The sequence below is a fragment of the Vicugna pacos genome, chromosome 35 (genome assembly GCF_048564905.1).
Source record: "Vicugna pacos chromosome 35, VicPac4, whole genome shotgun sequence".
Classification (NCBI taxonomy): Eukaryota; Metazoa; Chordata; class Mammalia; order Artiodactyla; family Camelidae; genus Vicugna; species Vicugna pacos.
In genome coordinates this window covers 21,961,008-21,975,507 of record NC_133021.1, presented here as the reverse complement: position 1 = coordinate 21,975,507, position 14,500 = coordinate 21,961,008, and positions in this window count along the sequence as shown.

Sequence of the window (14,500 nt, the reverse complement as noted above, 5' to 3'; positions counted from 1 at the left end):
TTTTCAGTTTTTATACTTCCTGGGCAAGGCTGTCCCTAGGCAAATTCATGAATAGACAATCATTTTCCTCTTCAGTGCCTTGTTCACCAACTTCTTCATTAGTTATTTTCTCTGTCCCTTCTGGCCACTAGATTGAGTCTTCTGCTATGGAAAGGTCTAGTCTGCAGAAAAGATCTTACCTCAGTCAGTTCTAACGCATGGAACTATAAGTCACTTCCTTCCAATTTCTCCTTTTCAAAATGGGAGAAATACTATGCCTGTCTGACCACTGTGTTTTGCAAGTGCATACATGATCTGATTTCACAGGTTCACAGCTGGAGAAGAACTTTGCCTCAGGGTAAATTCTACCTGAAGGCTCACCTCATATCTTGTTTAAAGTATGTTTGGATGAGACTTTAAACTTTAGACTTAAGAGTTGATGTTGGAGCAAGTTAAGACCTGAGCCTGTTGGGTTGGAATGAATGTGTTTTGCCTGTGAGAAAGACATGCATTGGCTGGGGCTGGGGATGCAGGGGAAGAACGTTATGTGCTGAGTGTTTGTGTTCCCCCAAAACTCAAATGTGGAAGCTCTAATCTCCAGTGCAGTGATATTTGGAGTGAGGCTTTTGGGGGGTTTAGAGGAGGCCCCCATGATGAGAACAGTGTCCTTATAAGAAGAGGAAGAAAGATCAGAGCTCTTTCTGCCAAGTGAGGACACAGTGAGGAGGTGGCTGTAAGCCAGGAAAAGGGCCCTAATCTAGGGGATCAGATGAGCCAGAACCTTTATCTTGGATTCTCCAACCTCCAGAACTGTGAGAAATGAATTCCTGTAGTTTAATTCCTTCCCAGTCTATGGCATTTTGTTATGGCAGTCTGAGTTGCCTAAGACAATTTTCCAGTATATACACCACTTACATTGTTTTCCTTCTCTATTGCAAAAGCTGGAACCTCTAAGTCAAGGCTGAATAATTCTTGATGACTTTGTCTTTATTTTTTTTTGCATTTTACAATTTTAATAGAATGTTTGAGGTTGGCTTCTAATACATACTTATTGTAATGTCTAGGAACGACTGCTACACCTTCGATTTCTATTTTTCTTGAGTTATTTCATTAGGATTCCTAAATATTACAGAATGATTTTTAGCATATTGATAAAAATCTGTGCTTTTCTATTAATGAAATACAATATATTGATAAGTTTTCTGATACTGAATGATTCTGATATTCCTGGAACAGATCCTACTAGGCATCATGTTTTATTTTTGTTTTTAAATGCACTGCTATGTTTAATTTGCTTATATTTTTTTTGGCAATTTTGAGTCTACATTTATGGGTAAGCTTGGTCTACAATTTTCCCCCTGTGCTTTATCTATCAGGGTGAAATATTTGCAAAATAAGTTAACAATCTTTTCATATTTTATATGCTTTAATCTGAATAATATAGAAACTACTATTTCTTGAAAACCCTAAAACTCTCCCCTAAAACCATTAGGATCTGGTGACCTTTTTATTGGTAAATATTTAATGACATTTTAAATATGGATAATGTGTGTTAAAACCATTAAAATGCCAAAAGACTCATGTAAGCTCATTGGAACTATTAGCTTATTAAATCCTCTGCTTCCTCATTTGTAAAATGGGCATAATAATAGTACTGATTTCATAGGGCTTTTGTGAGGATTACATAAGATGATTCATGTGAAGTTTAATACAGAATCTGACGCATGATAGATATTCAGTAAACGTTGGCTGTTGTTACTGGTATTATTACTGTCACTGATTTACAACCTACTGCAATGGATTGAAGGGTGGTCCCCAAAAGATAAGCCCATGCTCTAACCCCAGAGCCTGTGAATGTGACCTTATTTGGAAAAAGGGTCTTTGCCAAAGTACTCAAGGATCTCAAAATGAGATCATCCTGGATAATCTGGGCAAGTTCTAAATCCAATGACAAGTGTCCTTTTAAGCAACAAAGGACACAGACAAAGAGAAGGTCATGAAGACAAAGGCAAAGTAATGGAGGAGCAAGAAATGCCGGGAACCACCAGAAACTAGGAAGAGACAAGAAAGAATTCTTTCCTAGAGCCTTCAGAGGGAGCTTGCCCCTGCTGACACCTTGATCTTCAGATTTTCTTCAATCCAGGATCTAATCAAGGATCTGGCGTTACATTTAGTTGTCATTTTTCTTTAGTCTCCTTTGTTCTAGAACAGTTATACTGGTTTTATATCTCAAATTCAGATACCAGTGCAGCTATAGATAGGACTATGTTTTAGGTTTACCTAAAACTTATATTTTTCTGATATGTAAGAGTAATAAAATGATTTATGTTTGAATCTGCTCTGTTCCAACAAAAAATTAATTATCCCTTTGTAAATCTGCAAAGCAACTCTTAGTGGCTAACACTATGTCTTATTTATTCTATTAACATAAGTTGAACAAATTACACTCATTATAAACATTTATAGCTTACAAATTGTTGTTCAAATTAGAAACACTGTAATGCATAAGGCTCATTTCACCCATCACTAAGATGCATAAATATAATGTCTTTTAATCACCAGCCATTCCCTCCTTCTGTCCATATTTGACATTCATTTTATTACTTCTTCTCATTTCGCTCTGATGATACCACCTCTCTCCTTATCCTTTTCAGTTACTTTCCCCTCTTTTTTCCCTATTCTTTATTTCCCCTTCTCATACTGTTTTCCATAGCAATCCCTGTTAAGAGTATTTTTGTTGTATAAACATCCAAACACTGGGTTAAAATAACTGGGATTAATTCTAGTAAACTTTGCGTGATTTTTTTAAGGTTAATCTCATTTAGCTTCAGTGTAAAAAACATTACATAATGGGATAAAAGCAATCTAAGAAAGTGAACACCATCTGAAACACAGAGGAGTCAAGTATCTTGCCTAAGGTAACACAGCTTATAAGGGGTGAAACTAGGATGAAAAGCCAAGAGGCTGACTCCAGAGCTCCTGATCTGATGCACTGTACTCTACTGCCTCTCTAAGGCCAGAGACCAAAGGACATTTTTGGGGGGGATTCTCTATCTTTGTCTCTCAGGATGACCACTGAGGCCATTTCTTTCTCATTTGGTGGAGAGTTTCCCAACGCCTTTCCTTGGACCCTCTTTCTGATGACTTTTTGGTTCCTTGAACTTCCTGGCTGCCTCCTAGGACTTGCCTCTCCTTATCCTCTGTAACATAGGTTGTCCATTTAGTTCCATTCAATCCAGCTTCTATTTGGGACCAGGGGAAGGGAGACTTCTCTCAGATTGAAGATGGCAGAGGAAATCAGTCCTCTGTGCAGAAATACCCATCTGCCTTGCTATGATGAACTTGTGGGTTTATTTTCCTTTAACAGCTTATGTAGTATCTTAAATTATGCTATAGTCACACATACACTTGTAATTCAGTTTAAATGATTAGAGGTGGCAAGACTTGAAGTACGAGTAACCAGTGGTTCCAGCAATTTCTGCTGTTACCTAGTGGGGTGCCTCACTTCAACTTGCCAAGACCTTAAGTCCACAGTGAAGTCAATGCATGTGGAATGGTATGTCACACTTTTTTTTCTAGCTATTCACAATTACACGGTGGATGGATTGCAAACATCAGTCCTTTTGCTCGTAGACCTAAAATGTAAACCAATTTTGGCAACTTTTTTATATGGCCAAGACTAGGAAGACATTGTCATGTTGGTTTTGTTATTACTTTTTCACATCAGTAGTTCTTTTTTTTAATGAGTGTACAGTTGACATATAACATTATGTTAGTTTCAGGTGTACAACACAATGATTTAATATATGTATATATTGCAAAAGAATCACCACAATAAGTCTAGTTAACATTCATCACCACGAATAGTCACAAATTTTTTTCTGCCTGTGATGAGAACTTTTAATATTGATCCTCTTTGCAACTTTCAAATATGTCGGAGCCAGCCGACAATCGATCAGGTCCAGAAACCTGTGCTGCAGGACTGAGAAAAGGAAAGACGTAACAAAAAGACAGCAAGACAAGAAAAGTTGGGGTTGAGAGGGTCTCACTCTAGCCCGCAAGACGCTAGGTCAAGAGTGGACGACGAGTTTATTTCTTGCAGTCAATTTATATGATTTTAACCCATTAGCTCATACATTCCTGCCTGTAGGCAAAGGTATTGTTTTAAGGCGTGTACTAAAACCATTAACTTGTATATTGTTACAGACATCATTATTGTTTACAGTTCTTGTAAAACTAAGATTAAGAGTTCCTGGAACCAAGATGATAAGCTAAGACATTGTTCCTCTAGGCTAACATCGTGACTCGTATATATTTAGCTCAGGTGATTGTTCTCTAAAGAGATTACTGATTTGTGTGCCGATTGTATCTCTCCCTCTGAAGGTCCTTTGTGACTTAGTAGCTCAAGGATATTTCCTCAGGCATAGGCGCACCTGGTGCATTCTTTAGTAAAAAGGTGTGGCGGGACAGAGATTGTTCTGACTCAATTGACCTTTGAGCCGGGCGCCCCGCACTGTGGGAGTTTAGGCCCAACCTTTGTGCTCGGCAGCCTCAATCTCAGAGCCTGGTGCCCTGCACTTTGGGGTTTTACGCCCAAGTTTTGTGCTCGGCAGCCCTCCGTCATGAGCGGCTCCCCGCACAAATATACAATACAGTCTAACTAAATAATATACAGCATGTAATACGTACACTATACGTAATACATTACTATATAAATGTTATGTAAAATATAATACAGATTAACTATAGTCTGTTTCTCTGCTTTGGACTCCATTACCAAAAGGCCTCCTCAGTTATCTCTGACTCAGTGCCTGTGACCCCCCAAAAGGGATAAGGGTGGGATAGAAAGCAGTATGATACCTGGAATTCACTATAATTGGGAGAGTTTCTTTATTGCTCAAGGCCTGCGACAACACGCCCCTAAAGTAAGACTACTAACACCTTCCTTACAGGACTCTCATGAGTATTGGATAGAAAAAATCATGTCAAACACTGAGGAGAGAAACTAGTGAAAAAGAAGCACTCAGAAAATTGTAGTTATTCTTATTTTTCCTGACAAAGCATTTTGTGTGAATTGAAGCAATTTTCTCTGAGAGTCTGATGGTATTTCAGGGTCGTTATTAGTGTTCCTGGGATCCTAAAATATGTTTATCTCTCTGAGACCTGATACGTGTCCAAGAACATAAAAAAATAATCCTGAATATATGCATATCGTCCCTTTGATGTGTTTCGCTGTGTTGTGTTATGCTGTTTGCAGAGGGAGTGGTATGCAACTATATGGTACATTATCATGATTTCACTTAAGCATAATCATATAGTTTCTCATAAAATTACATGAGACCAACAGCAAAGTAGTGTTGTGTGACTCCTGACTCAGGGGAGTGAATATACTCTTCATAGTTTGGCCTTGGGAGTCATTACAAATGTGAGTAACTTGGACAATTTGAAAAACAAAAAGAATGGACCTTAACACCAAGGTCAATTACGGTTTGTCAGTGCTATTGTCATTTGGGGCCAGATAATTCTTTGTTGGGAGTACAGTCCTAGGGTTTGTAGGATGTTTAGCTGCGTTGTGGCCTCTATCCCCTGATGCTAGTAGCATCTTCTTGATTGTGGCAACCAACCATGTCCCCAGACTTTGCCAGATGTCCCCTGGGGGTGTGGTGGTGGTGGTAGTGGTGGCATAAAACCACCCTGGTTGGGAATCATAGTCTAAACTCACACTGTATTTAATTTACCTGAAGCAGGTCATTAAAGAATTGAGAAAATAGTTCCCAGTAGGAAAAAAGGTAAAGAGAAGAAAGAGGCTTGGAAGGATCCGTTTTGCATTCAGAACATTCACAATTTTCTCCTCACATCTTGAGCTGTTGTTCTCATCTCGGTATCACAGAGCAGCATCTACCCCCACACCACTTCACAGAGACCATCTTCTTCCAGACACTATAAAGTTAAGGACTCAGGATTGCACAATTAAATGGTCCATTTTAAGACTTTGCAAAGCTCCATTGATTCATTTAAATAGTGACTCATCACATTATCCTTTTCAGAAGCAAAACCCACTTTCCATTCCCCCATTTATTGCTTTCCCATATAGTGTGCGTGAAGTTCAAAATCTTTGGAGCCTGATTGAAAAAAAACAACTCAACGCATTTTTTAACTAGGTTAGCATGAAGTTCAGGGGGCCATGAAGATAGCAGAATGTACATCAGATCTCAGGTCTTTGATGGCGAACGTATTGACTTACTTTGTTTTCCAAAGAAATCTTGCATTTCCTCGTTTCATTCTCCCGAAAAAATAACCCTTAGCCCTGTGCACTGAATTGCCACCCCTGTTTGGAGAAAGTCTCTGTTAATCTAGTGAGTGGCTAAAACAAAATTTTTCATGTTTTAAGGACCCAAGAGGCTTGATCTCACAAGATACTGGTTGGGATATTGGGATGAATTGGTCCACCACTCTTCTGTGCTTTCTCCCATCTCAGCCTTTGATATCTGCTCTCAAATATTTTAATGTCTATTCTGTACCTGGTACTTCTTCAGGCACCAGGACTCAGCAGTGGAAGTTGTATTCTTCATTAATGTGACATCCTACTGTAAATCTCAGACTTACCTTGAAGATCTTAGAAGTGATTTGACCACCTTCCTGACGAGTGGCGAGCAGAGCCAGTCATCACAATCCCTTGGAGTGTCCAGGGCACTGGGTTCCTTCCAACAGTGCACTCGTACCTTCTGCTCGGCCAGTAACCATTGTTCCTCATGAAGTCTGGGGACTGGGGACAAGGGGACCACTTCTCACAGACGCTAGAGCCACCTAGAATGGCTTGCTTTGCTTTACAAAGCAATTTCTTGCGTTTCTTCTTTTCATTATTCCAATAGCCTTTAGAATTATGTGTCAAATTGCCACCCTTATTCAGATAAAGTCCCTACCGATCTGCTGAGTGACTAAAACACAGAATTTTCAGGTCATAAGGAAACAATAAACTTGACCTCACAAGATACTGGCCGATTTGTCATCCAATATTCCCCTTTACTGTTACTGTGAAAAACATTCCCTTTAAGAAAAAGATGTCTGGAAAAGTTCGTTATATCCAATATATAAGTGAGGGCTGGTAGACCCCTGCAGGATGAGTGACATTAAGGTTTTCCAGAAAAGTATTTCCTAATATAAATTTCCCATCTCTCATTAGAAATGTAAATCATTGCAGATGTCACGTCTCATATTGGGGCTTTGCACCAGGAGTGAAATTATTTCTGTTTTTGTGAGTTGCAGAAACAATAGACATTTGAAAACTGGCATCTTGGAAACCTGTGGAAGAGAAACTTGGCAAAATAAAGGCAGAATGATTACATGTCATGAGAAAAAATGAAAATGAGTTCTGAAAAGGCACATCTGATTTTCTGTTTGAGGACCAGTTCTCCCCAATAAGAGGGTATTTTTTGTGTGATATTCAGAAATGCATTTTAACAGGACACATTTTCTCTTCCTGGTGACAGCATGTGCTTTGTAATGATGTGCTATAAGGCTCTGCTGAAGGAATTGGTTTTCTGTGCCCCATTTGAACTTAATTTTATCAGACATCTGTAAGGAATCACGATTATAAATCGAAGTGCTAAGCACAGTCACATCACTCATTAAAAAAAAAAAGGTTTTTTCATGCTATTGTCCCTCCTTCCTTTCTGAAGAAATTATTTACTTTCTGTTTTGTATATTTCTTTTTGTTTTAGGTCCCAGAAGAGCATTTCTAAGGTCACCACACTGGGAGAAACTCACACGCATGAACCAAATGAAATCACTTTTCAAACCTGCTGATTTAGTTGTGCTGTCATGTCAGAGCGTTTAACCCTTCAGTTTCCACCAACTTCATCTATTGGATGGTGGGGACAACCCGGGCCCCAGGCATCCCTTCCCTCAGTGTCAGTCTGCTCCCTGGTGAGAAGAGACATCTGGCCACATCCCCAACTGGGGAGACTAAATTAGATGTTTTATATCATTGGAGTCAAGATGACAAGAACTTCTTCCTAATTTAAATAATTGATACGGTGGCTTTTGTCTCCATTTCCAGGTAAATGAAGTCAGAAACATCTCTTAGGCTGGAGTATTTACAAGTGAGAGACAGCCCTTCCAGATAAAGCCATGCCTAGCAGTCCAGGTCACTCCGAATTCTGAAAGGCACATTGCTAATTCTTCTTTCCTCTTATGCCAGAAGTTCTTTGTAGATTATTGTCTCATTTTCTCCTCTAGACAAGCTCATGGCACTGAGCGGTAGGGCTCTATGTGTGTGTTTTGGGGTTTTTTTTGTGTGTGTGTGTGAGCTGTACCCCTGTGTGAAATCAAATGACACGTTCCTTTGGGGAGCCAGCCTTTAATCATCCAGTCTTTTCTACAAAAAGAAGACCTCACAGGTGTGGAGCTTTAAGCCTCTGATGGCTGAGAGAGCAGCAGGCAGGCAGCATGGCACTGGGGAACAGGGAACAGGAGGGATGTCAGAGCCAGACAGCCCTGAGTTCAGCCTCTGTCCAGCCCTCATCGTCATCACCCAGTGGCTCCAGGTCCTCAGTCAAATCACTTAATTTCTTCAACTCATTTTCCTCAAGTGCCAAAAAGGTGCAATACTTTTGGGGTGATGGTGAAGACTAGGGAAGTAATCTGTCACATTCCTGTTGTTTTGCACCTCAGCTCATGATGGTCTATTAACACAGTAACACAGCCTCCTCCAGTTTGAACAGAGTCTTCGTACCTGCTGTTCCATCCTCCTGGAACACCCTTCCTTTCCATCTTTAGAGCATTGGCGGTTTCTTATTCTTCAGATTTCCCCAGTGAGATCTTCTCTGGCCATCCTACCTGTGCCCTTTCAACTTGTTCCCCAACACACCTAGGTTAGTCTCCCTCTCTCAGAGCATCCTGTTCATTTCGTTTGTAGCATTTACCATGTATGCAATGATGTTACTGTTGTTTTCTTGTTTATTTTTGTTATTACTATACTAGACGGCCAGCTGCCAATCATGTCTGTTTTGTTTACCTGTGACTACTCTGCATGACGCACCATGTTTAGTACACATAGGTGCTTAATGAGTATTACCGAGTGAGTGAAGGAGTAAATGTTTCTTATGACCACCTCACAAATGAAAATAAATAGGCACATTTATTCTCACTTTAAGGGGAAGAGACAAAGGCTTAGATAGTTGAAGGGACTTGGCCAATTTTACTGTTACACAAAAGGGATCTAGGGCTTGAGCCCGGGTCTGCCTGCCTCCAGGCTTCCTGCTCTTTCCTTTCCACCAGCCGTTCCTAGCGGGGCAGAAAGGTGGCACCCAAACCACAGGGGCCACATTACTCAGTGTGGTTTGAAAAAGCATAGTGGAATATGAAAACAAATACACGTATATATGTGCATGACATTGTGCTGTACACCAGCAAGTGACACATTGTAACTGACTGTACTTCAATTTAAAAAAAAGAAAGAAAAGAAAAAGCATAGTGGTGCAATTTCATATCTGGAAAATGGAAGAATATTGTCTTCATGATGTGCAGTGCAGAGTATAAAGCACTGCCTTGCCTCGGCTCGTGGGCAAAGGGGAACATTATCGTTTACAGAAACCACAATGCACTACTGTTAAGCACGTCTCAGCCATGCACCCAAGGCTGACAGAAGAATTGGGAAGCTCACCTCTGACTCCTTCCTGTCCTCTGTCAATTACCAGGCCCTGTCCATTTACTTCCTCAATAGGTCTCCATGCCCACTGTCATCATTATCCCACTGTAGGTAACCACCATCCTTTGCTACATTTTTCCTTCTCGCCTATTCAGGTCCTGCCTGAACTATCCTTACTGGACAGTCAGAACCATCTCCAGCCCCCTAAACAAGCCAGGTTCTCTGTTGATGCCACACTTCCACAACCCACTCTGTGAATACATGTGGCCATGTGTCCAAGGTATAGGAGAGGGCAGGCTGGACACTTGCCAACACACAGTGTTATCATTCTGTATCAAATCAGCCAATTCGATGGCCAAACTGGGGCACTGCCTATGGCCCTTCTGTATTGTGTTTCTCAAACCAACTGAAGGATCATTAAAAGAACAAAACTCCCATCCATTGCAAGTTAATATTTTACAAACTAGAGTAAGTCATGAATTTTTAGGGAAGGATTTTAAAAATCAAAGGCAGATACAAGATCAAACAATTGTTTTTGATTATTAGATTCAATAGAGCTAAAATTGCTTTAAGGCTTCTAAATGTTTGCATTCAATTTCTGATCTTGCCTCATGGGGGCGCTACACACAGTGTGGCACCGTGTCAGCAAGCACCTTACTAGAGGCATGGTCAGATCAACACACATCAATGAGAGGGGGATGTAGCTCAGCCCTGTTCAATGGGAAGAAACACTACTGATAGAACAGCCTTTGTGGGATCTGCACTTAGAGGATAGGGAAGAAAGGTTACTGTGGAACAGTTCAGGAGCCTAGAAATTAACCACTGAACTGTTGCTTTGTGTCTTTATATTCATATTTTAATTTATTTACTTATTTATACTTTCTTTTAGCACACTAGAATGGTTCTGAAATCAAACCATTAAGCTGGTCTGCTGGAGGGATCCCCTGAGTTCCTGGCTAGGAGCCAGAACTGGTAAATTGCATCACTCCTGAAATATCACTCAAGCTCTCATGCCACTAGCACCTCTGACACTACATGTTCCAAAGGCAAAAATACATCCATGCAATAGGCCTTAGTAGTGTGCTACAAACAGCAGGGATTCTCTGACCAAAGCAAATTTTTTTGGTCACACGTTTTATTAGGTCCTGACTACATTCCCAGGAAAGCCAAGCTGAGCAATGGTTGCTAAGCTGAGGTTTGGCCAGGAAAACCATAAGCCAGAACGGGGTGAAGTGGTGTAAGGATTATTTGTTAGAAAGAGAGCAGAAAGCACATTTAGCGGTAAGCACAAATTCAGCTGGGAAGATGAAGAAGATTTATAGATGGCTGGGAGATGAGTGGCCAATAATTCTTCCTTGAATAAGCCCGTATTACTCAAGGCTATGTGCATTATAAAATACGAGAAGCCAAAAAGTAAGAAAAGCCAAAGTCAAGCTGATGTGGATCATTTGTCACTGATGGAGAAAAAAGATAAGACCTCTTTGAAGGTCCAGAGTAATGACTGAGGATTTTTATCACAAAGTCCTGGGTAGATTGTAAATATGAGGCAGAATAAGAGCCTGAGACTCCCCAGGACCTGTCTGAGAAGTTCTGAACACTGTTTCCACTCCTGCTTCTAGGAAGCACAGCAAGGGAAGAGAACATCAAGAGACCGTCAAGAGAAACATGGTCTGTACTTAACGCCAAGTTCAGAACGACTTGAACTGATTCAGAAGATCAGACTTCTGAGGTTTCAACCTTAATTACGGGTGCTTAGACTTCAGAATTTTCCAGTGACTTTTTCCTATAGTGGGACTATAGCCTTAATACAGCATAACCTGCAGTAAAACAAACAAACAAAAAAACTGAAAGAGCTTGGTGAGTGAAGAGGGCTTGGTTCCAGGTGACCCAGCTGTAGATCCGAGAACTTCAGTAACTGATACTTGCCCTCCAGCAAGTTGCCCAACCTCTTCTTGTCTCAATCTCGTTATCTGAAATGTGGGAACCAGAGTAATCCCTGCAGTGTGACTCACTAAGTTGCTGCAAGGATGAAATAGGATCATATACAAGAAGAGAGGATGAAATGACTAAGAAGTGAAATGTGAGAAATGCAATGATACCCTTAACTATAGCTTAACTTGGTCTTGATTCATTTGAGATGAAGGAGTAAATAAATTTAAAGTATTTATTTATATCTTAACTGACTCCAGTTAATTTCTGGGGTAACTGCATGGGCTCTATTTATTCAGTTCATGTTAATGACTTATGGGCTAGAATTTTCTTCCTTGTATGGTAAAACTAAAGAACTAAAAACTAAAATATGGTAGATTTTCATTTTTATTGTTGTTTCTGCTGTTGAGGCTGTTTTATTATCCTGAGCGCCCTCCTCCTCATCAAATATTTCTTAATGGAAGTGGATTAGAATCAAGCAACCCATCTGGATGTTAATTCTTTCCCTATCACTTACTGCATGATGTTCTCAAATCAGTCCCTTGTGGCTCAGGACAGAAAACCAACCCAGTCCCAGGGTGTCTCTACTGCTTTGGTTGTACCTGGAACTTTTGATGGGGAAGAAGAGGGCTGGCCTCAGAATATAGGGTCTGGAACTCCAGTTTTATTCCTTGCTGAGTTCTTCCAACTCAGGCTGATCCAGGGAGCTGCAAGAATAAGTCTAGATACTTGGGGTCCATGCCTCTGGATCCAGTTTGCTGGCTACCAGCCAGTCTCATTTCTCCAAGGCCTGCCTGATATGTGAATATCCACAGCCAGCCACACAGGAGCAGCTGCTAACCTCCAAGTGCCTTAATTATTGGAGCCCCATTTCCATTGACATGCTTCCCTTTGTCCCTATGCCTCCATTAACCACATACAAATTAGCACAATTTATTATGTGGCAAAGCCTGTATGGTATCTAATTCATTTCAGCACCGAGGATCTCCCATGATACTGCTGTCCACTTTCTAGGAAAAAACCCTAGGGAGGGTTTCTCATTTCCCAAAGAAGCATTTAATCAGATTTAAAATGAATTTCTATTGCTTTTCAATAGTTAAAAGGAAGAAGGGGGGGGAGGTCAAATTTAATTATCTGAATTCCAAGCAGCTTCTGGTGAAAAGGTTAAATTCTAAACTTTGATATTAATCTCTGTAAGAATATTGTAGGAGATCAGCTTAATTGATACTTAAAGGTATCAGTTGAGATCAATTTCTGGATTCTGAAGATACTCTGCCAAGGAGGGCTAAAGCCCTTTGGCATTCCATTCTTGAAGCCTATCAGCTTGAAGTGCTGGAGGAGAGGTGTGAGGGTCCTTAAGACATGAAAGGGGATGGAAACTAAATACACTGCACGAAGGGGTTTTCTATTCGCTTTGGTGGTTCTTATGTTCACAGGAGGCATGGATGTCTAGCCATCCATTTAAAGCTTTGAAAAAGCAGGGGTAATACCTATGGCTCATTCCTTTGTTTTTATTATTTGGGTCAGTATTTCCATCATTTGATTGCTTTTCCGGTGAGATACGAGACCCCATACAAGACTAAATGCTTAGCTGGACAGTATATAATAACAGATCATTTTAGAAATATGACCGTTGGAAGAGATTTGCATATAGTACATAAACATTAAAGTTAGTAATTTGATGAGAAGTACTGAAGAGATGCAGGCTATCATGGTTAAAGATAAGCTGAGTTGTATCATTAATAGTCAGGAGAATATAGAAAACAAACTTTCAAAAATAATGGAGTACCACAAGTTGACAACATTAAGAAACAGCATGACACTTGGCTGCTTCTAAACTATGGGACCCTGTGTAGTGTATGTTACTTAAGCTCTTTGTGCCTCAGGAAAATGGTGATAATAATGGTACCTACACCACAGGGTTGCTGTGAGGATCCAGGGAGGCAATATATTAATTGTTGTCAACAGCACCTGCCCAGAGTAAGCACTCAGTTTATGCTATTACTAATAATCTTTTTACAAGTTTTCATACATTTTCCCCCTCCTCAAAATTATACATATAATCCAAACTCCTAGGTCTCCATTCTAAGAAATGTTATTGAGAATCTCTGAAGATAAAAATTCCCATTATAGATCCATGGATTTAGTTGTGGACTGTTCATAAAAACTGTGAAATTTGGAGGCACTTCTGATACTCTTCACACCTCCTGGGCAGTAGATTTTGAATAAGCATTTAAAATTAAGTGTTAACAGAGGACATTTTTCATAGAACTAGAACAAATAATCCTAAAATTTATATGGAGTCACAAAAGACCCAAAACTTCCAATGCAATACTGAAGAAAAAGAATGAAGCTGGAGGAATAACCCTCCAAGACTTCAGACAATACTACAGAGCTACAGGAATCAAAACAGCATGGTATTGTCATAAAAACAGACATACGGATCAATGGAACAGAAATAGAGAGCTCAGAAATAAACCTACAGTCAGTTAATCTTCAACAAAGGAGGCAAGAACATACAATGGAGAAGACAGTCTCTTCAGCAAGTGGTGTTGGGAAAACTGGACAGCAGCATGTAAATCAATGAAGTTAGAATACTCCCTTACATCATACACAAAAATAGACTCAAAATGGCTTAAAGACTTAAATATAAGGCAGGACATGATAAACCTCCTAGAAGAAAACATAGGTAAAACATTCTCAGACATAAATTTTACCAATGTTCTCCTACGGCAGTAGAAATAAAAGCAAAAATTAACAAATAGGACCTAATAAAACTTATAAGCTTTTGCACAGCAAAGGAAATCATAAGTACAAAAAAAAATACAACCTACAGAATAAAAGAAAATATTTGCAAATGATGTGATTGACAAAGGTTTAATTTCCAGAATATAAAATCAGTTCATACAACTTAATAACAAAAAAACAAACAACTTAATCCAA